Raw genomic sequence first — 22,038 nt, 5'->3', positions numbered from 1 at the left:
CCCTTTATATTGTTTGAATAAATTGAATTAAATTTTCTAAAGAATGCTTACTCAGGAAATATATGTTTATTAATTTAATAAATAACATTTAATAAATATATATTTATTAATTTACATCTACTGAGATATATATATATATATATATATATATATATATATATATATATATATACCAAAAATTCAAATTTACTTTGGTCAGTTCATAAAGACCCACAACTAGCACTTACGGGTATGGTTAAGGGAGGCAAAATCAAACAGGACTTGGGGGTGCCAATGTATGTGACTAAACCTCAGGAGAGACAAACTAGTTAAAAACTAAGTATAATGTTTGCACAGTTTGCAACATATCATCAAGTTGGTAGGCTCTCACTAGGCTTTAATGTTTTATTATATAAATCTATGTCTACAAGTTAACTCTTTGTTTTTTTCCTTTAAAAAAGTAAACAAAGAATAATTAGAATATGTTTGTTAATTAAATTTCTCTATTTTGAATTTTTGTCCCTGGAGAGAGGGAGCAAGTAAGGTAAATGCAATAACTTGATACTTTGCTTTTCCTGAGAGATTCAAAGTCAAAATAATAAAGCAGTGAGAGCCTAGTTTTTCAGCATCTTTATTCTTTGCATGTAAACATACATGAAATATGTTAAACAAACACCCACATATCTAATCACATTCCAATTACCTTGTGAGGTTTAAGGCGGGTTTTACCATTCTCCTTGCTTTTGAAATTGTGGAAGCTGAGGCTCAGCATTAAAGGAGTCAGCTAGGGTCACACACGGGGCCAACAGACTAAAGGGTTTTTTTGCAAAGATCAATACAATAATTATCTGGATAAGTTTAAATTATTCCCCCAAGGACAATATTTCAACTCATACTTATATTTCTTTTCATGAATAGTTTCTTCAGAGGACAGTTTAGTTTATGGGACAGTTTTATTACAAAGTATTTGGCCCAACTAAATTTGATTTTCTAGATGACTAAGTAGCCATTTATTGTAGGGAAAGATTTTAGATAATATGAAAAGGTCAGGTAAGAGCTGAAATATGTAAATTTCATGTCATCATTCATTTTAAGTCAACTATTTCTTCATTATGTAAAGAATTTGCTTTTGATTTCTCTGTCATAACACTCAAGTAATATGAGACTGTTTCATTTTGTATTGATAAAATAAATAGAAATTTGGGCTTTCTTCACAGAAACATAGCCATCTTCAAGCGTTTACATAGCACTTTATATTTCTAATCTACTTTACAATTTTTGTATTACTCATACCTTTCAACAACCTTGTGAATATGTCAATAGTATTAACTTAAATAGGAAAGAAAAGACATAGAAAGTTAAATGACTTCTCCTGATACATAAGATTTTATGTTCTTACAACCTCATTGAATTATTAGATTAAAATGATGCTTCTAATCTTCTATGTTCTTTGTTTATTGTTAAATATTTTATATGAATTTAATAATGATTATAGTTCTAGGAAAAACTAAGGAACCAAATTTTCTTTTCATATCATAGCATAAATTGTATCAGGTATTTTATTTTTAAAAATTGGTTTTGCAAATAATAAAAATATATTTTGTTGATATCTAAGGATTAGTTTTCATTAGATTCTATTTTATTTCATCTTACAAATGTTCGTTTGTATAATTTACTGTATAAACACCTCACCTCTATGAATTACTTAAGAGTTGAAGTAAATTACTACAAAGTTAAAAATTCTCACCAAATTAAGTTTATCTAGATCTGATCATTAGTTAAGAAATATGTTTTAATTCAGCTCATGTACCATTTATTTCACCCCAACAACTCCTCTAGGTAGGCATCGTTATCAGAATAGCAAAATTTGGTAATGTTGCAAAAATAGGTGAATACATTCCAAATCCTAATAAAATCTTTGCTATGCAATTGCCTTAAGAAATAATGCATACCCTGGGCCCTTCTCTGGGCTAGGACACTAGTTGCCTTTCTTCGACGTTGAGCCTCTCCCTATTGCTGGATTTGAGCATCTAGTTTTGAGACGGTAAAAACACCCCAGATGGAGTCTTTGATTCTCCTGTCCAGGTCCTGGAGAAAGGTTTGACACAGTCAGTAAACCATCTCTTCACCACCCACACTATCAACTACACAGAGAAGACAGAAGTGTCCCCAGATCTCTCATCATGAAGGACTCGCAGCTCCACCAACAGGTCTCTGGCCAGTCCCCTCGCCCACCCACTGCCCCGATAAGCTCCTCCACCCCTGGCCGCCAGCCCCACCAGGGTGCTCCCAGGGCCGGGACCACTGCGCCCAGAAGGGCAAGTAGGCTCCTAGCACAGAAAACAGCCCAGAGTATAGAGTGGAAGCAAGAAAGTGAGCCACGTATTGTTAGCAGAATTTTCCAGTGTTGCCCTTGGAATGGGCTTCAATCTCCTCTTGTTTCATGGGGTGTTTATTCCTGTGCTTCAGTCAGTAACAGCCCGATTTATTGGTGACCGATTTATTGATCATTACATGGAGATGTTTGCTCATGGCTGGAATTCTTCCTCACATCAATTTCCAGTGCTCTTTGGGTGCTCCACTGGTTTGTGCTTTGCAAAGTTGTGAATGCCATTTGATTCCAGGATACAGTTGACCTGGCATTTGAGGTATCGGGGAGAAAGCCTCACCCAGTCCTTAGTGGGAATTGCTGACATGGTCTTCATCCTTTTACTGACATGGTCTTCGCCCTTTTGCTGTAGGCTCTTTTCCTGATTCAGGGAATGTTTGTGAATCTCTTTCCCATCCGTCTTGTTAGTCAGCTGGTTAGTCTCTTGCATATGTCATTTCTCTCTCACTGTACCACTTCAAATATCTTTGGTTCAATAAAGGAATTGAAATGCATCAGCGGTTGTCTAACATAGAAAGGAATTGGCCTTACTACTTTGGATTTGGTTTGCCCTTGGCTTTTCTCATGGCACTGCAGCCCTCATATATTATCAGCCTCTTCCAGTTGTGCCTCTTCTCCTCGGTGGTCTTGTTAAGCAACAGACTCTTCCACAAGGCAGTCTACCTGCAGTCTGTCCTGAGCAGCTCACATTCTGCAGAGAAGTTCCCATCACCACATCTATCTCCTGCCAAACTGAAGGCTGCTGCAGGCCATGGAGCTGCCTGACATCCAAAGGAGATGGGTGGGATTGGAGGAGACTGTGGCAGCTCTTTACCCTGTTCACCTCCCCCTGCCAGGGAAGGCAGGACCCACTCTGCCAAGGGCCCTCTGCTATTCTCTTCTCTCTGAGGAATTGGATTGTTTGTCTCTGGTGCCTGTAAGGCAGGATCTTCCTGGCACCAGTGTGTGGATTTATTTATTTATTTATTTATTTATTTATTTATTTATTTATTTATTTCTTGAGACGGAGTCTTGCTCTGTCATTCAGGCTGGAGTGCAGTGGCGCAATCTTGGCTCATTGCAACCTCTGCCTCCCAGGTTCAGATGATTCTCCTGCCTAAGCCTCCCGCATAGCTGGGATTACAGGCACCCGCCACCATGCCCAGCTAGTTTTTGCATTTTTGGTAGAGACAGGGTTTCACCATATTGGCCAGGCTAGTCTCGAACTCCTGACCTCAGGTGATCCACCCACCTTGGCCTCCCAAAGTGCTGGGATTACAGGAGTGAGCCACCATGCCCGGTCCAGTGTGTGGAATTTTAACACCACCATTGAGTCTGAAAGGACCAAAGGTTTTTCTGCAGCTATTTTCTCTATGCCTGGACTGATTTGAATATTTTGTTTTTCTCCTTGTGACACTTACCCTCTCACCTTTCCTTCCTGCCTTCTACCACCCTTGGATAAATGGATCTTGTAATTCTAGCTGTTGTATTTTGTGGATTTGTTATTTTTGTCATTTTTCTGTGAAGCACATACATTGGATGTGGGAGGTAAAGGAGAATCTCAGTTGCTGCTCGTCACTGCAGTCTTGTTTCATTTATCTCAGGTTAGGTAACTCAGGTATTCGTCTCTTTTGCTCCACTGCAAAAAATATAGATAGATAGATAGATAGATAGATAGATAAGTAGATAGATAGATAGATATGGATATAGATATAGACATAGACATAGATATAGATATAGATATAGATATAGATATAGATATATAGATATAGATATATACATCCTGAAGAGATGAGACAGGAGAAAGGACCTCACAGCCAGATCTGCTGAGTGCAGGTCACAGGGGATATGATGACATAGCTTGGGCTCAGAGGCCTGACATTCCTGTCTTCTTATATTAATAAGAAAAATAAAATGAAATAGTGGTAAAGTGTTGGGGCGGTGAAAATTTTTTGGGGGTGGTATGGAGAGATAATGGGCGATGTTTCTCAGGGCTGCTTCGAGTGGGATTAGGGGCAGCGTGGGAACCTAGAGTGGGAGAGATTAAGCTGAAGGAAGATTTTGTGGTAAGGGGTGATATTGTGGGGTTGTTAGAAGAAACAATTGTCATTTAGAATTATTGGTGAGGCCTGGATACAGTTTTGTATGAATTGAAAAACTAAATGGAATAAGAGAAGGAGAAAAACTGGTACTAAAGGACTAAGAATTGGGAGGACCTGGGCTATCTGATTAGAGAGTGCGTAAGGAGGTTCAGCATAGTCCTGCCAGCAAAGATTATTTATTTACTTTAAGAGTTAAGAGTGGTGGTTTGGGGATAGCACCAGGAGATATCAGCTGTGATGGCTTGGAGAAACAGTGAAAACTGGCAGTGTAAACAAGAGCAGGACATGTATGAGTAGTTGAGAACAGTGAATAGGAGTATGACTAGACAGAAGATAGTAGGGATGACAAGTTTTTTGGGGCACAGTCTAAGTTGGTCTGGTGTCTGGAATGAGACTGGGGCCTAATAAAAAGGAGCGTCTATACAGGAGCTTAAAGGGGCTGTACCTTGTAGCATTCCAAAGACAGGCCTGAATTCTGAGAAGGGAAAGTGGTAAAAGTATTGTCCAGTCCTTTTTAAGTTGGTGGCTGAGCTTGGTGAGGTGTGTTTTTAAAAGACCATTAGTCTGTTGTATCTTTCCTGAAGACTGAGGACTGTAAGGGATATAAAGGTTTCACTGAATACTAAGAGCCTGAAAAAATGCTTGGCTGATTTGACTAATAAAAGCCGGTCTGCTATTGGACTGTATAGAGGTGGGAAGGCCAAACCGAGGAATTATGTCTGACAGAAGGGAAGAAATGACCGTGGTGGCCTTCTTAGACCCTGTGGGAAAGGCCTCTACCTATCCAGTGAAAGCGTCTACCTAGACCAAGAGATATTTTAGTTTCCTGACTCAGGGCATGTTGAGTAAAGCTAATTTGCTAGTCCTGGGTAGGGGCAAATCCCTGAGCATGATGTGTAGGGAAGGGAGGGGGCCTGAATAATCCTTGAGAAGTAGTAGAATAGCAAATTTGCCAGTCCTGGGCGGGGGCAAATCCCTGAGCTTGATGTGTAGGGAAGAGAGGGGGCCTGAATAATCCCTGAGGAGTAGTAGAATAGCAGATGGAACACTGAGAATTTATTTCCTTGAGGATAGCTTTCCATGATGGAAAGGAAATGAGAGGTTCTAAGAGGCAGGCTAGTGGCTTGTACTATAGCATAGCTGCCTTTGCTGGTGTGTGGCGATTAGGCCTGGTGGAACTGCCATCAATAAACCAAGCGTGATCAGGGTGAGAAACAGAGAAGAAGGAAATGTGGGGAAATGGGGTGAACGTCAGGTGGATCAGAGAGATGCAGTCATGAGGGTCAGGTGTGATATCAGGAATAATGTGGGAGGCCGGATTGAAGTCCGGGTCAGGAACAATGGTAATTGTGGGAGACTCAACACAGAGTGAGTACAGCTGAAGGAGCCGGGAAGCAGAAAGTATATGTGTCAGGTGTGAGGAAGAAAATCAATTTTGGAAATTATGAGAGCTGTAGAGAGTGAGTTGAGCATAGTTTGTGATTTTAAGGGCCTCTAAAAGTATTAGGGTGGCAGCAGCTGCTGCACAGAGACATGATGGCCAGCCTAAAACAGTAAGGTCAAGTTGTTTGGACAAAAAGGACGCGATCCCGGTCCTTGTGTAAGAATTCTGACTGCACAGCCCTGCACTTCAGCTGTGTGTAATGAAAAGGGTTGGGATGAGTCAGGGAGAGCTGGGGTGGGGGCAGCCTCCAAAGCTGTCTTCAAGGAATGGAAAGAGGAATGGGGAAAAGATTTAGGATCTATGGGGTCAGCTAGGTTTCCTTTTGTGAGTTTATATAATGGTTTTGTTAGGATGGCAAAACCAGGTATCCAAAGGCGAAAGTATCCAACCATGCCCAGGAAGGAAAGGAGTTGTTTTGTAGAAGAGGTTGGGGTTTGAGAGATTAGTCGGACACGACCGGCAGGGAGAGCACGTGTGTTTTTATGAGAATTATGCTGAGATAGGTAACAGATAAGGAAGAAATTTGGGCTTCACTTAAGTAATGGGGGCTGTCTGTGAAGCTTTGCAGCAGAACAGCCCAGGTAATTTGCTGAGCCTGATGGGTGTTAGGGTCAGTCCAAGTGAAAGCAAAGAGAGGCTGGGATGAACGGTGCAAAGGAATAGTAAAGAAAGCATGTTTGAGATCCAGACAGAATAATGGATTGTGGAGGGAGGTATTGAGGATAGGAGAGTATATGGGTTTGGCACCATGGGGTGGATAGGCAAAACAATTTGGTTGATAAGGCACAGATCCTGAACTAACTTGTAAGGCTCACCTGGTTTTAGGACAGGTAAAATGGGGGAATTGTAAGGAGAGTTTATAAGCTTTAAAAGGCCATGCTGTAGCAGGCAAATGATAAGAGGCTTTAATCCTTTCAAAGCATGCTGTGGGATGGGATATTGGCATTGAGCGGGATAAGGGTGATTAGGTTTTAATGAGATGGTAAGGGGTGCATGATTAGTCGCCAAGGAGGGAGTAGAGGTATCTTATACTTGTGGGTTAAGGTGGGGGGATATAAGAGGAGGACGCAAAGGAGGCTTTGGATTGGGAAGAAGGGCAGCAATGAGATGCAGCTGTAGTCCGGGAATAGTCAGGGAAGCAGATAATTTAGTTACAGTGTCTCGGCCTAATAAGGGAACTGGGCAGGTGGGGATAATTAAAAAGGAGTGCTTAAAAGAGTATTGTCTAAGTTGGCACCAGAGTTGGGGAGTTTTAAGAGGTTTAGAAGCCTGGCTGTCAATACGCACAACAGTTATGGAAGCAAGGGAAACAGGCCCTTGAAAAGAAGGTAATGTGGAGTGGGTAGCCTCCATACTGATTAAGAAGGGGACGGACTTACCCTCCACTGTGAGAGTTACCTAAAGCTCGGCATCTGTGATGGTCTACGGGGCTTCCGAGGTGATCGGGCAGCATCAGTCTTCAGCTGCTAAGCCGAGAAGATCTGGGAAGGAGTCAGTCAGAGAGCCTTGGGTCAGAGTTCCAGGGGCTCTGGGAGTGGCTGCCAGGTGAGTTGAACAGTCCTATTTCCAGTGGGGTCCCGCACAGATGGGACATGGCTTAGGAGGAATCCCGGGCTGTGGGCATTCCTTGGCCTGGTGGCCAGATTTCTGGCACTTGTAGCAAGCTCCTGGGGGAGGCAGTTCTGGAGGAACGCCTGGCCACTGCAGTTTAGGCGTTTGGAAGTTCTTGTGTGCTGGAGATATGGCTGGGGTTTGTCTCACAGTGGAGGCAAGGAATTGCAACTCAGAAATATGTTGCTACTTGGCTGCCTTTACTCTATTATTGTACACCTTGAAGGTGAGGTTAATTAAGTCCTGTTGTGGGGTTTGAGGGCCGGAATTTAATTTTTGGAGTTTTATTTAATGTTGGGAGCAGATTGGGTAATAAAATGTATATTGAGAATAAGATGGCCTTTTGACCTTTTAGGGTCTAGGGCTGTAAAGCGTCTCGGGGTTGTTGCCAAATGAGCCATGAACTGGGCTGGATTTTTATATTTGATGAAAAAGAGCCTAAATGCTATCTGATTTGAGATAAAGAAAAAGGAGCATTAACCTTGACTATGCCTTTAGCCTCAGCCACCTTTTTAAGAGTAAATTGCTGGGCAGGTGGGGGAGGGCTAGTCACGGAACGAAACTGTAAGCCAGACTGGGTGTGAGAAGAGGTGATAAAAGGATTATAGAGTGGAGGAGCGGAGGCTGAGGAAGAATTGGGACCTAGCTTGGCCTGGTGAGGAGGGGAGAGGTCAGATGGGTCTGTAGAAAAGGAAGATTAGAAAGACTCAGCGATGCTTGGGGTTGGGACTGAGGGGACAGGTGGGAGGGAAAGAAGGAAGATTTGGGAGGGGTTGCATTGGGAACAGAGACTAGAGAGGGACCGATGTATAAAAGAATGCCTGGATGTCAGGCACCTCAGACCATTTGCCTATTTTACGACAAGAATTATTTAGATCTTGTAGGATGGAAAAATTGAAAGTGCCGTTTTCCGGCTATTTGAAACTACTGTCCAGTTTGTATTGGGGTCAAGTGGCATTGCAGAAGAAAATAAGATGCTTAGATTTTAGGTCAGGTGAGAGTTGAAGAGGTTTTAAGTTCTTAAGAACACAGGCTAAGGGAGAAGAAGGAGGAATGGAAGGTGGAAGCTTGCCCATAGTGAAGGAGGCAAGCCCAGAGGAAAGACAGTAGAGACACGGAGAAGGGGTGGGGGGTTCTTGCCCTCCAGAAAAGCAGAGAAGGGGTCGAGGCACGGAAATAAGGGGTTGGGGTGCAGAGATAAGAGGTTGGGGGGTGGAAATAAGGGATCGGGGCACAGAGATAAGAGGTCAGAGTTCCTGTCCCTCCCCCAGAAAAGCAGGACTTGCCGCTAAGGGTGAAGGAGAAGGGGTTGAGGGGTTCTTGCTCCTCCCCCAGAAAAGCAGAGAAGGGGTAGAGACATGGAGAGAAGGGGTTAGGTTTCTTGCCCTTCCCCCAGAAAAGCAGGACTTACCATTAAGGGTGAAGGACCAAGGCAGGTGTCCCTGTGTGGTCTGACACCTCTGAAACCTGGGTGAACAATCAGAAAGGCGTCCCTGCAATGATTAAACACCAAGGGAAGGCTGCCTTCCCTAGTCTGTGACCAGTGCAGGAGTTTTGGGTCCACGGATAAAACGTGTCTCCTTTGTCTCTACCAGAAAATGAAAAGAATTGAAATGAAGAGAAGGGAGAGATTGAAGTGTGGCACCAAGATTGAAAGGAGAAAGAGGTTGAGGGATAGTGAGGGAGGTTGGAGAAGAGACTAAAAAGAGGCTGCTTACCAGATTTGAAATTGTTGAGATGTTTCTTGGGGTTGTCGGTCTGAGGACCTGAGGACGTAGGTGGATCTTTCTCACGGAGCAAAGAGCAGGAGGACAGGGGATTGATCTCCTAAGGGAGGTCCCCCGATCCGAGTTACAGCACCAAATTTCACTCGCGTCCATGTGAAGAGACCACCAAACAGGCTTTGTGTGAGCAATAAAGCTGTTTATTTCACCTGGGTGCAGGCAGGCTGAGTCCCAAAAGAGAGTCAGTGAAGGGAGATAGGGGTGGGGCCATTTTATAGGATTTGGGTAGGTAAAGGAAAAAGGGAGGTTGTTCTCTGGCAGGCAGGAGTGGGGGTCACAAGGTGCTCAGTAGGGGAGCTTTTGAGCCAGGATGAGCCAGGAGAAGGAATTTCACAAGATAATGTCATCAGTTAAGGCAGGAACAGGCCATTTTCACTTCTTTTGTGGTGGAATGTCATCAGTTAAGGCAGGAACTGGCCATCTGGATGTGTACGTGCAGGTCACAGGGGATATGATGGCTTAGCTTGGGCTCAGAGGCCTGACACTGTTCACAAGGACTTGTAAGTTGTGTTCTTTGACCAATGCTACTTTTTAAAAATAATAGACTTCATTATAGGAAACTCCCTGAAGGGGAGTTATAGAATGTGAACATTCTATAACCACTATATCCTCTGGTTGTTTTGGATCTAACAGTAAAACTTTGTTGTTACTAATCCTTGTAGTTCCCTTACACCTGGTACTATGGATGAAATGTTTGTCTCCTCCAAAACTCACGTTGAAATTGAATAGCCATTGTGACAGTATTAAGAAGTGAGACCTTTAAGTGGTGATTATGCCATGAGGAGTCTGTCCTCATCAATGGATTAATGCCTTTATTGCAGGAGTAGTTTCCTTATAAGGAATGAATTTGCCCCCCTCTTTGCCTCTCTCTTTCTCTCTCTCTCTCACACACACACTCTCTTTTCACCTTTCTACCATGTGATGATCCAGCAAGAAGCACTTGCCACTTACAAGATGGCAGTGCTTTGGACTTCCCACCCTCCAGAACCATGTGATGATAAATTCCTGTTAATAATACATCACCCAATCTAAGCTTGTCTCTTATAGCAGCATAAAATGAACTGACAATTGGTAAATATCTCTGTAAAAATTCTTTTTACTAAATCTTCTTGAGCTACCTTAATTTGCATATGCCATCTATTTCTTGCTGAGACCCTAATACAGTCACATTTTTATTATTTACTCTCTTGCTTTCTTTTGATATTTTTTCTTCTTGAACCCTTTCTTCTCTTAGCTACTGTGACTGTATGCTTTGCTTCTTTTCTTCCTAATTCATTGATTTATTCTAAGTCCCTTTTAGTAGGTCCTTTTCTTCTATTCAACTTTGAGATATTGAAGTGCACTATGGCTCATTCTTGGACCAGTTCTAGTCCCTAAGTGAAAAATTTCCCTAAATCGTCTCATTCAATCTCATGACATTTTAATAACATCTATATGTTAATGACACTTTATTCCTAGCCCTGACCATTTCCTGAAATACAGATTTTTTAATATCACATATATAAAATATATTTCTCCACATGTATTTCTGATAAGAATCTTAAAATTAACAATGGAAAGTTGCTTTAACTTTTTGTTCCCCAGTTGTCTCATCTCAGTAAATACCACCACCATCCACCCTACTACAAAAGCCAAATATCTAATAATTAATCTTGATTTTTTATTTTACTAATATCCCATATCAGTTTTAACAGCAAATCTTGCAGACTTAACCAAGACAGCGTATTTTTGAAGCTATAATTTTCTTTCCACCCCTACTCCTAATGGATTCATGTCAAAGTTTTGATTGTTGCCTTTCCAGACTGCCCCGTCCTTCTAAAATTGATTTTTCAAATAGCACTCTTAATTATCTTTTAAACATAGAAGTCTAATCAAGTCTTTACTCACTTTAAATGTCTTCTCATCATTTACACTAAAATGCAAACTCCTTATCCTGATTTATAAAGCTCGGCATGACAAAGCATTCTCTTGGTCTCCTAATACATCTCATTCTACTCTTTCTCTCTCCCAACCTGCTGTAGTCACTCTGGCCTTCTGTCTCTTCTTTAAATATGCTAAGCTCACTTTTTTTCTTGAGGCCTTCACACAAAGTGCCCCCTCTGCTTGAAATGGGTTCCTGTAATCTTTACATGTCTCTCTTCTCGCAAGTCTCAATTTAAATATCAGTTTCCCAAGATGCCTTCCAAAATCATGAAGTCAAAATTAAATACCCCCCACACTCCAACACATCAAATTATTTTAATTATCATTATACCATTCATCCCTTTAAATTATTTATTTATTTATTATATTCCTTTCTAAAATTTATTGTCTTTTTCCTCCTAAAAAATGTGAGCTTTCTAAGAGGAAAGATCTTTTCTGACCTTTTCTCCACTATAGTATCCAAGTGCCCTAATTTTATCTGGAACAGACTAGGTGTTTTAAAATATTTGTTGAATAAATAAGCAAGTTTATGAGGCCTTAAAACATTTGGGTTATATTACAAGAAAATACTTATATTACCTTATGCTCAAGTATCCTAAAACATTATAAGAAGACTCTGAATACTGACAAGAACCGAGGTAAGTCAGTTCCGCCCTTGGTAACAACCATCTAGTCTAATAGGAAAATTAATGCACTATTTAACACTGTCCTTCTTTAAATCACATTTGCAAAAGCAAAACTACATTTGTTCATTCATTCTTCATGCAACCATCATTTGCTTTTATATTATGGGAATTTTATACACACTGGCTATATGAAAATGAAATATCTATTCTTGCCCTCAAGGAAACTTTGGTCTTACATTAATTACTTTTATGGCTCTGCATGACTTATATATCTATTGCATCATCAGAAAACATGATAGGTAAAATGAACTTGCTATAAGACATTCAAATCTATAGAAGCTGTAGACTATGTATACATCTACCAGGCATGGCTATGATGAGTATATTGAAGACCCGGGCTTGCACTGTTGGCACACACACACAACTTTTTTGTAACTTTTTTAATGAAATTTTTCCCTTAATGTTACCATGCTAATAATTCACATTTTGAATTTTGAAATCTCCAAATGAGCTTATAAAAGTAATTGTATTTGTTTGTATATTCAAAGTATTCATTTATTAAACATAAACATTTAGAGTGTATTAACATTCTATAACAGGCTTCCAGAATTTCTGGAATTTTAAAATACTAGATATAAGAAACTGATTTATTGGTATTGATTCTTCACTCCCCTGTTGTAGTCTTATACTTCTGTATCCTTGACATAGCCTCATATTGAGTAGTGTATATTTCCCCACACTCAGCCATTTGACTTGGTCATATGATTTGCTTTGATCAATGGAATGTTATTGGTTGTGAATAGAGGATTGAAATGTGCTTGTGCAATTGAGCTAGCCTGATTGTTCTGCCTTTGCCAAAACAGGAAAGTATACTGGGTAAGCACTGACCCTTTAGCTAGAGGCTTAAAATCAGACATGTAGAGCAGAGCCATCCAACATACTCATACATCTACAGCCTAAAGCAAAGTTGACTGATTAGCCTCAGTAGAGCCACCCTAGCTGATCCACAGCCATGTGTGCAAGAAAACAGTGCTTCTTGTTGTATGCTCCTGAGATTTTTTTCTTACTGATGCTAACATAACTGACTGATACATCAGGATTCTCAAATATGGAAGAGGCCTCGATCCCTTTAGTTGTCTGAGGTACCCTGTGCTCAGCAATATTCCAGACAGCTAGTCTGCCCCTGAATAGGAACTGGGCTGGGATAATCTCAGGTGTCCTATATCTGATGTATCTAGAATCTTCAGCTTTTATAGTTAAAATCTGGATGCAATTTTTGAATGCTTTCACCTTCACTCATATCTAGAGTTGTATATGCCTACTGATTCTTCTTTTGCAGCACTTTCTAAAATCACTATATAGAACTTCAAAGATTAGTTAAGAGTTTCCACGATGGAGTCTCTTGTATTCTGCGGTGTTGTCTTTTTAAACCATATGCACAGCCCAAGTTTTGTTCACTCAAAGCAATATGATTACATGCCCTGCAATCTAGATTGTAGCTTTTGCTTTTCATTTTTTTGTTTCCATTCCCCAATCATTTTAAACATCTTCTTCCTCTTCTGTAATAATTAAAGTTCAGCTCTTCAAAAAAAAAAGCCCTATTACTCTAATTATTTCTGTATCCCAGGCAATAAATTAACAAACATTTACACTGTACCTGCTATGTGCAGGGTTTTATACTAGTTGCTTTGGAAGTATCAAGATATATGAGACATAATCCATACCCTTTAGGAATTTACACTTATGTTGGAGAAATAAATCACAGTTAATAACTATAGAACAAGGGAATATAAGATAGGTGCCCTGTGAATGAGATGGCTAGGTGGTGCTATCACTGTGCGATGGCTGGTCAATATAGATTACTTCTAGCCACTTTTAAAGATCATCTCTAATAATGTTGATGTTGAATGTGGACTAGAGGACAGGAAATCATTTAAAATTAGAATGCTGCCACTTAAACTGTCTGAAATTTTGGCAAACATGAAAGTAAAAAAATGCTGAAATACAAAGTTACATTTATTTAGTTCTACTTTATGAAACACAGACAGACTAAAAAAATATAAGTTAATCTTTGTCTTTCATCCATTGTAAGTAACTGGTTATTCATAGGCAGTTCAAATTTTTAGTATCTAGTGTCTATTTAGTCAATGGCAATAATGAAAGTCACTATCTACACAGGCAGGGTTTTAAAATCAATTTAATGTTTATAAAGTAATGTCATAAGGATATCAGTCCATTGTTGCTATAAAGAATTACTAATTAAATGCTTTGATTATGGATTTTTATTAAAACATTCTTTGAAGCCAAAATAATTACTCTTTTAGTGAGCCTTATAATTAAAGAGTGGTTCTTTCACTTATGAAAACTATGCTCTATGATGTGTGAGCAGAATTCCACTTTATATTCCATCATTCATTTTTTTTCTTGTTTTACGTAGTCATTTCACTTTGTTCAACATTTGTGTGTATAACTAAGAAGCCCAATGAGCCAGAACAGATTGTAAGACCTTGTTGCCCCTTCAACTGAGAAGTCACTGTTTGACACTGTTTCCTTAAGGAAATAATCAACAGATTTGCAAAACAACAGAAGGAATCAAGTTTTACTGCTGGTCCCTGAATTATAATGTTAAATTATGTGTTAAAAAGGTATTAGGCACACAGTCTTCTGGAATAACCATCATCATTAGAACATATTGCTTTCCATTTGAATTAGCATATAAATGAACAAAGATGTCCAACCACATAGCAGAGATGAGATTTGCCATCTTAAGCATTTAGTTGCCTTAGAAGCAGATTGTGTAAAATGCAAACTGGTGTGCTTGGATGATGATATTTGCTTGTTTGGGAATTTAGAATTCTGGAGTTAGTCTTAGGATATCAGGGATACACAAAGCAATTATATAATTTTTCCCAGTAGAGTCTTTGAAAACCTGTTCAAAAGATGCCAGGGAACTAAGTAAATAGAAAAGGTGAGTTTTCTTTGTCCAGTGGACAAATGCACAGAGGTACATGGTACATTAAAGTAGCTGTAATTAGCTGGGCTTGCCGCCAGTTATAGGTATGTGAAGAAGAAAGACATGGCAAAATATAAGGCAAAAATGGTTGGTGGGATAGTCTGTACACAATGGGAACCATTGTAAGTATTCAATTATTGGCAGTCATGAGAGCAGATCTCGTTATAAGGAAGATCAGCAGCAGTGTACAGATGGATGATGGAAACAAGTAGACAAGGTGAGTCAGAGGTCAGAGCGGTAGTCTCAATGAGATGTGATGCAAGTTTGAATCAAAACACCAACAGTGGAAATGCACGTGTGTAACAAATGCATATAAGTAACAAATGCATATGTGTAACATAATACGTTACACAAAACTTGTTATGATTAGAATCTGTGGGACTTGTTAATAAATAAGACGTGGAGGTAAAATGAGTAAATGCTAAATTTAAGACAGACACCCGGATTCCTTGCTAAGAAACCCAGTGAGCCTGTGGTAGTAACTGAGCTAGCGATTAAAGGAGAGAAGCAGGGTAACCTGAGACATGTTCTTTCTGACCTCTGTAGGAGACATCCACATGACAATATCCAGTGAGTTCTTCCTCACAGAGGTCTTGCACTTCATGTCTGGACTCATTGACTTGGGCTTCATGAGCATATAGTGATGGAAGTTGAAAGTGTCTTTTCTGTATTCTGAGATTGTGCAAAGTATGAGCCAAATAGGCCGAGAACAAGGTCCTTTGATTCACCATCATTTAAAGAGCTGGAAGAAGTGAGTCCACAAAGATGACTTACAAGGAATCATTAGAGAAGTAGGAAGAAGATTGGAAGAGATTGCTAACTCAAAACCTGAGGAAGGGCTTTCAGAGAAAGGAAGGGGCACTATTGTCAAGGGCCATTAAATCTAAATAATGTGAATATGGAAATAGTCCACTGGATTAATTAAGAGGGTGAGAGGTCATTGATGAACTTTGTCAGAGATAGTGTAATCAAAAGTCAGAGGTAGAAGCCTAATTTCAAGGGGTTAAATCATAGAAGAGAAAAGAAAACCTGACTATAAATGGGAGGAAAGATATGAGATAGTTTGCTAAGAGGTCATTTGTAATTGACGGATATTTGTTTTTTTCTTTTTATTTGGGAGAAGACCTGAATGTGGTTTTTAAACTGAGGGAAAGAAACGAGGGGAGAAGAAAAGTAAAAATATCAGGGTAGCAGGATAGGAAATATTAAGAAAGAAAATCTCCAGAAAAACTAAGAGGTTATTAAAAAGTCAATTATTTTTCATTTTAAAATGTTTTTAAACTATTGAAAACACAAAACAGCAAAAAGAGTCTAAATTTTATAAAGTTTTAAAAAACGGTAAGTTAACATCTTTAGACTTTAATCTCTCAATATGAATCTTCCAATTCTACCCCAAACAACCCCAAGCCTACCTTCCTCCACATACCACTAACAGTTTGCTATATATTAATTTGATTTATTTTCTATATTTTAATAGTGCATTTACAAACATGCATGTATACATATATGTATACATTTTGTTTTTGCAAAAAATAAATCATTATGTACATATTATTATGCAATTTAGACTAGAAAAAGGACACATCATTGGTATCTTTGCAGGTGAGTGTGCATTGGTACCACATTCTTATTAGTGGCTGCTTTTTAATGGCTTTTTAATATGCATGTCTTTTTATTGACCATTCCCACAATAATGAATATTTGTTTCCAATTTTTGTTATTGAAGGCAATGTTTTAAGAGGAAATTTTGTTTTTTTCTAAAAAGTAGGGAGAAAAATGGGTGCAAATACAGATATCTTTTTAAGTGTGATGTTGGAAATGTAGTTACATATAAGGGCTGTTTACTGTGCAGGTCTGAGGGGGTATCAATTTCAAATAAAATATCTATTAACTCATAGGTTATAAGTTAAGCATAATCACACTTTTCTTTGACAGTGCATTGTACTTTTAAAAAGCCTTTTGATTGACATATGCAATGCATACATGAGAACAGCTTCATGAATTTTCTAATATCAAATATGTCTTGTACCCAGCATCCAGATGAATAAACAGAATATTACCAGAACCCCAGAGAAGCAACTATGCACTCATTTCTAGGTACTAGTTATCCTAAAGATAGCCACTATCATCATTTCTAGCATTATACAATATATTGTCTATTCTGATCTCTACATAAAAAGGCAATCATGCCGGGTGTATTCTTTTGTATCTGGCTTCTTCCGCTCAGCATTTTATGATATTCATCTCTATTGTCATATGTAGCTGTAGTTCATTCATTCTCATCAATATACAGTATTCCACTGTGAAAATAAACCACAATTTATTTACCTATTCTTTTGTCGATGACAAATTTGGGTAATTTCTAGCTTTCGGAAAAATAGTGCTGTTGTGCATGCCTATATGTCTTTGTGGAATATATATATATATATATATATATAGCATTTTTCTTGAGTATATACCTAGGAGTGACATTGCTGAGTGCATTTTGTTTTAAGTGGTTTTTGTGTAGGTGTAAAAATCTCTTATGCCAAGATCTGTGAGGACCAGAGTGTATTAATCAAAAGCTCTGTTTGGAGACAGCTAATGTGGTAGGCTGGTTAAACTCTTCGACTCCAGAGTCAGACTAGTTAGGTTCAAATACTGTCTCTGATGTTTTGCAATTGTGGGAAGTGATAAGTTACACACCCTCACTCATCCTCAGCTTTATCATCTATAGAACAGAGAGAATAAGTACATTTCTTATTATATGCAAAATGCCTGAAGAACATTTAATGATAAGTAAATGCTCACTATTATTATTCCCATTATTTCTACTAATGAAAGTCTTACCTGGTCCTTTCAGGTTTTCTTTGCTGTATAAATACCATTTAGTCTTTGCTGCAGTCCATCTTTCTTTAACAGTTAATAAGACATATGAAGACCAGGTGTTAGGAGGATCTGGGAAATATAATTCTCTGCTACCCGATGCTCAAATATCAAACTGTGAAGAAAAAATGGAGCACACAAGGTGGAAGCAACAGCATCAATTGTATAATCTCCTTTCAGAATTCATTGTTTTCAGTGCTGAGAGGAACCACTTCATATCACCAGTTATTTCCTCCTACTCCATGTTCTTTCCTTCCTTTAAAACTAGATTTAATTTCCCATTTCATTTTAGCATGACACTCATCTGAGAACAATAATTTATCTTAAAAATGTTACCAAAAATTGTATCTAATGCTATTCATGAAGGATTATTTCCACATCACCTTTTGAAAAAAACTCTGGATGTTTACTTTTCTGACATATTATTAGCTTTATTATAGAAAATTGGCATATAAACATTTCAGTTTTTTCCCCTTGTATTATCCTGGATTATAAGGGAGAAAATCATCCTCTCTTACCTCTGGGATTTTCCTTATTGAGTTCAGGTGGAAGGAAAATACACACAACATTACAATATGCAGAGTCCATTTATGGACATCATAGGAGACTTGAGGAGGGCTTCAGTTCTATGGACTTCTTTGTAAGTTACTTTTTCAGATTTTCAAGGTCTTTATGTGCTACAATATAACTTACCTCTTTGTAAGGTGTAGGTTTTGAAGATTATTTCTTTCGTTAGTCTTCAGCTCTGGCTTTGACCACATATATTTATTCAAGCCCACCCATTCCTTTTCCTTCAGGGTAGAATTTTCAGTAATGATCCCTCTAGCCTTTGATCAGTTTTGCATTTTTAAGACATAATTTCTTATGCGGCTTTTAAAGTGGTCTCACTAGTGGCATAACATTTGGAGAGTTGATGTAGAAGAAATCAAACGTTTCTACTGCTTTTATTTTCCATTTACTTAATCTGATATTTAAGCAACCAGCCAAATTCTGTCAGCCAACTGTCTTACAGAATTCCAGTGAATGAGGTGACGATAGAATTTCAAGTACTGTAATTCTCTAAATCTATTTTTTAATTAGAATTTTGTGGGAGGAAGACAGCCATAATATAGAAAGTCATTACTTAGAAAGTAAAAGGAACAGTTTAATGATTTCAAAGGCATCAAAAAAGTAAAAATCTCTAAATATAATATTTTTAAGCATTATATATAATTAATAAAATATTTTTATGCATCAGTAAAATTAATTAAAGCCTTAATGTTGAAAAGGAAGAGAATTCTTTTCTTCCAATAATAGTTGAAAGTTAATTCCGGCATGTACAATTTCATAATATCTTTCTATCTAACCATATTAAACTTTCAAACCCTATATAAAGTGTTGAACGCTTTGTATCTCTAGAAATCGGCATGTTTCTGAAATCAGTACTGTTCTTGGACCACTTCCCAGGAGCAAAGCTCAGACAATATTCTATTCTTCAATAATGTGAACCAGAAACAATGAAATAATAACGAGAAATATAACGTGAGGTGTAGGAATGAACATTAAACTGAGAGCCTCGCTAAACAGAGTTAGAGCACTTGTATTACTTCCTCCTCCTCTGCATAACTAAATCACAAGTAGGAGACCGGAGTTTCTTGTTGAATGGTGGACTAAACAAATGATGAAAATTTAGGAAAGATATTTTGTCTTTTCTCTTAACTTATAAAATAAAAATTATAGAAAGTCTTTATTGTCTGAGAATTTATCATGTGAATTCTAGCAAATGGAATGTTGAATAGAGAAGCAAAATAGTTTATGAAAACATTTCCTTAAAAAATTAGTTCCCCTTCTAGGAAAATTGATATCTATAAACAAATGAAATGAAGTTGGACCATTTTCTTATACTGTATACAAAAATTAACTCAAAATGTATCAAAGACCCAAATATAACAAAACTATACAAGTTTTAGAAGAAAACATTAAGGGAAAACTTTATGACTTTGAATTTGGAAATAATTTCTTGGTCAATGATTTTGTATTAGGGGAATACAACATCTGGATATTAAAAATTCCTGGAAAAACAAAAAGTCTGAGAAAGCCAATGAGAAAAAAATTCATAGACATATGAAAGTTTTATAAAATGAAGATATTTACCACCAATGAATGCAAAAGAAACAAGAAGGAAGAAAGACCATTATACATTGCTGATAAATGATTGAAAATCAAATTGGGAAAGAAGTAAATCAATCTCTGTCAATGTTGTAAAGAAAACTAATTTTCAATCATTTTGATATACATTTGGAACCTTTTTTCGATTCCCTTTCAGTTTGTGAACACTGCCTTATTTTTCTTGTTAATTTATTTTTAAGTAAAACATTAATGTTCTAAAGTCAAAACCATAAAGCAATTAAATTCATAGAAGTTAATTTCCATCCCTGCTCCCTCCATCCTTACATAGTTACACATTTATTATTTTCTTGCTTATTCTACCATTTTTGTCTTAGTAAATACAAGCAAACTGACACAGATGTTTATCAAATACATACGCATACAAATACATACACATATATTCCTCTTCCAAACAAAAAATGTTTTTATGTAAAGCATACTGTAAACACTGCTGTGCATTTTCCTTTGAAAAAGTATTTTTTTTTCCATTGAAAAAGTATCCTAGAGATTATTCCATGGCAATATATAAAAACTTTCCTCAGTCTTTCTTATACGTTCATAATAATCCACTTACAGATATATCAGATTTTATTTCATCAGTTCATAGAGATTAAATGTGGGTTGTTTTCCAGGTTGCAGTTATTACAAATAAAGCCATAATCAATATTTTGTATATGTGTCATTATGTATTTTTGCTAATGAATCTTAAAGATAGATTGCTAGAGGTAGAATGAGATACTGCCTACACAATTTTAATATGTAGTGCAAATTCAACTCTATAAGGGTTGTAACATCTGCATTCCAATTAATGACAGTCACTCAAGTGTCTTTTTGTTGTGTATTGGGTATATTTTAAAATTATGAACTTTATTGTGTGGAATCTGAAGTTTTAATCCTATCTTCTTCTCACAAGAATTTCACTCTTTCCCTTGAGTCATAAGCCGCTACTCACTCTCTTCCACCTTTGAAGTTCCAAGTACAAAGTTTTCCAGGAGCCAACTTAAACTCCTTCCTGCAGGCACAAAACACAGAATTCCATTTCAGTTCAAGGTGTAGGCATTTGCCCAAAAGACAAATCCACCATTAAAGTTGTCTTATCCCTTAGTAGTTCCTGCTTCATTTATAGCTTCAGACGCTTTGAGGGTGGGCGGGCATTTCCATTACTTTCTAGAAAGTCTAGAAGAGTGTTAAAATGTATACAGAATCTAGATGTATTTTGAGCAAAGAACTTTAGGGATATCTGGCCTGCCATAGTACCAGACGTAGAAATTATATTTCTTAAATTTTTTTCATCATTTATTTATTAAAGATTTTAAACCGTTTCTCATTCTCAATCTTCAAATAACATTTTGTTTGTGTGTTTTATATTGGCCATTTTAAAGCTCCTAGATATATTTATTAATTTTATCTTTTCTAATACATCATGCTCCTGGATTTATCTATTAGTTTTTTTTTTCCTTTTCAATCCAGCCATATTTATTAATTTCTTATTTAACATTATTTATGTTTATTATAATTGCAAACATTTTTCAGTTGAATACTTCTTTCACATTTTATAGGTCAACTGTTTAGAGCTGATTATTTATTCTGATTATAGATTTAGCTACATCCCATACATTATTATATGTAATGCTTTTATTGAATTTAATTACTCTAAATAAGATGTCATTTATGAGAATTTTTTCACGTGAATTCTTAATGTGTATGAGTTGCTATGTTTCATATTTTGTTATTAATTTCCAGTTTTATTACATTTTGGTCAAAATATGTGACTTGTAGGATTGATTATTCATATGTATTGAGTTTTTAGATGTGCAAGAGTAATATAATCAAAATTTGGTAATGTTCCAAGGGTAATAAAAGGAACTATTCTGTGTCCTCTGACTGTAGAGCTCAAAATTCACTGATTTATTAAACCAGACTTTGTCACTATATCAATAACTCCTCCCCATGTTTGTGGCCTTTTCTTCTTGACCTATATGTCTAGATGATTACTTACTATGAGTCCATTACCAGGTCTGTGATCCAGCCACCAGTGAAGCTGAGGGGTTGGGCTCTATAAGTCTCAGAACTGAAATTTCTCTACTTAATCTCTTCTTTACATCTAAGAAAGACACTGTGCCAGCAGAGAGCTTTTACTATACAATTAAAATAATTTTTTCTATTTGGTCCAGC

At 37.6% G+C, this 22,038-nt stretch overlaps 1 pseudogene; it reads left to right on the top strand.

The window, feature by feature from the left end:
- Window positions 1-2,162: 2,162 nt before the first annotated feature.
- Window positions 2,163-3,133, top strand: LOC100613990 (etoposide-induced protein 2.4 homolog; annotated as a pseudogene).
- The last annotated feature ends 18,905 nt before the right edge of the window (window positions 3,134-22,038 follow it).

Source organism: Pan troglodytes, chromosome 2 (assembly GCF_028858775.2).
Source record: "Pan troglodytes isolate AG18354 chromosome 2, NHGRI_mPanTro3-v2.0_pri, whole genome shotgun sequence".
NCBI classification, from domain to species: Eukaryota; Metazoa; Chordata; class Mammalia; order Primates; family Hominidae; genus Pan; species Pan troglodytes.
The sequence above is the reverse complement of the archived record's forward strand: the minus strand, read 5'-3'. Positions and strand labels throughout refer to the sequence as shown.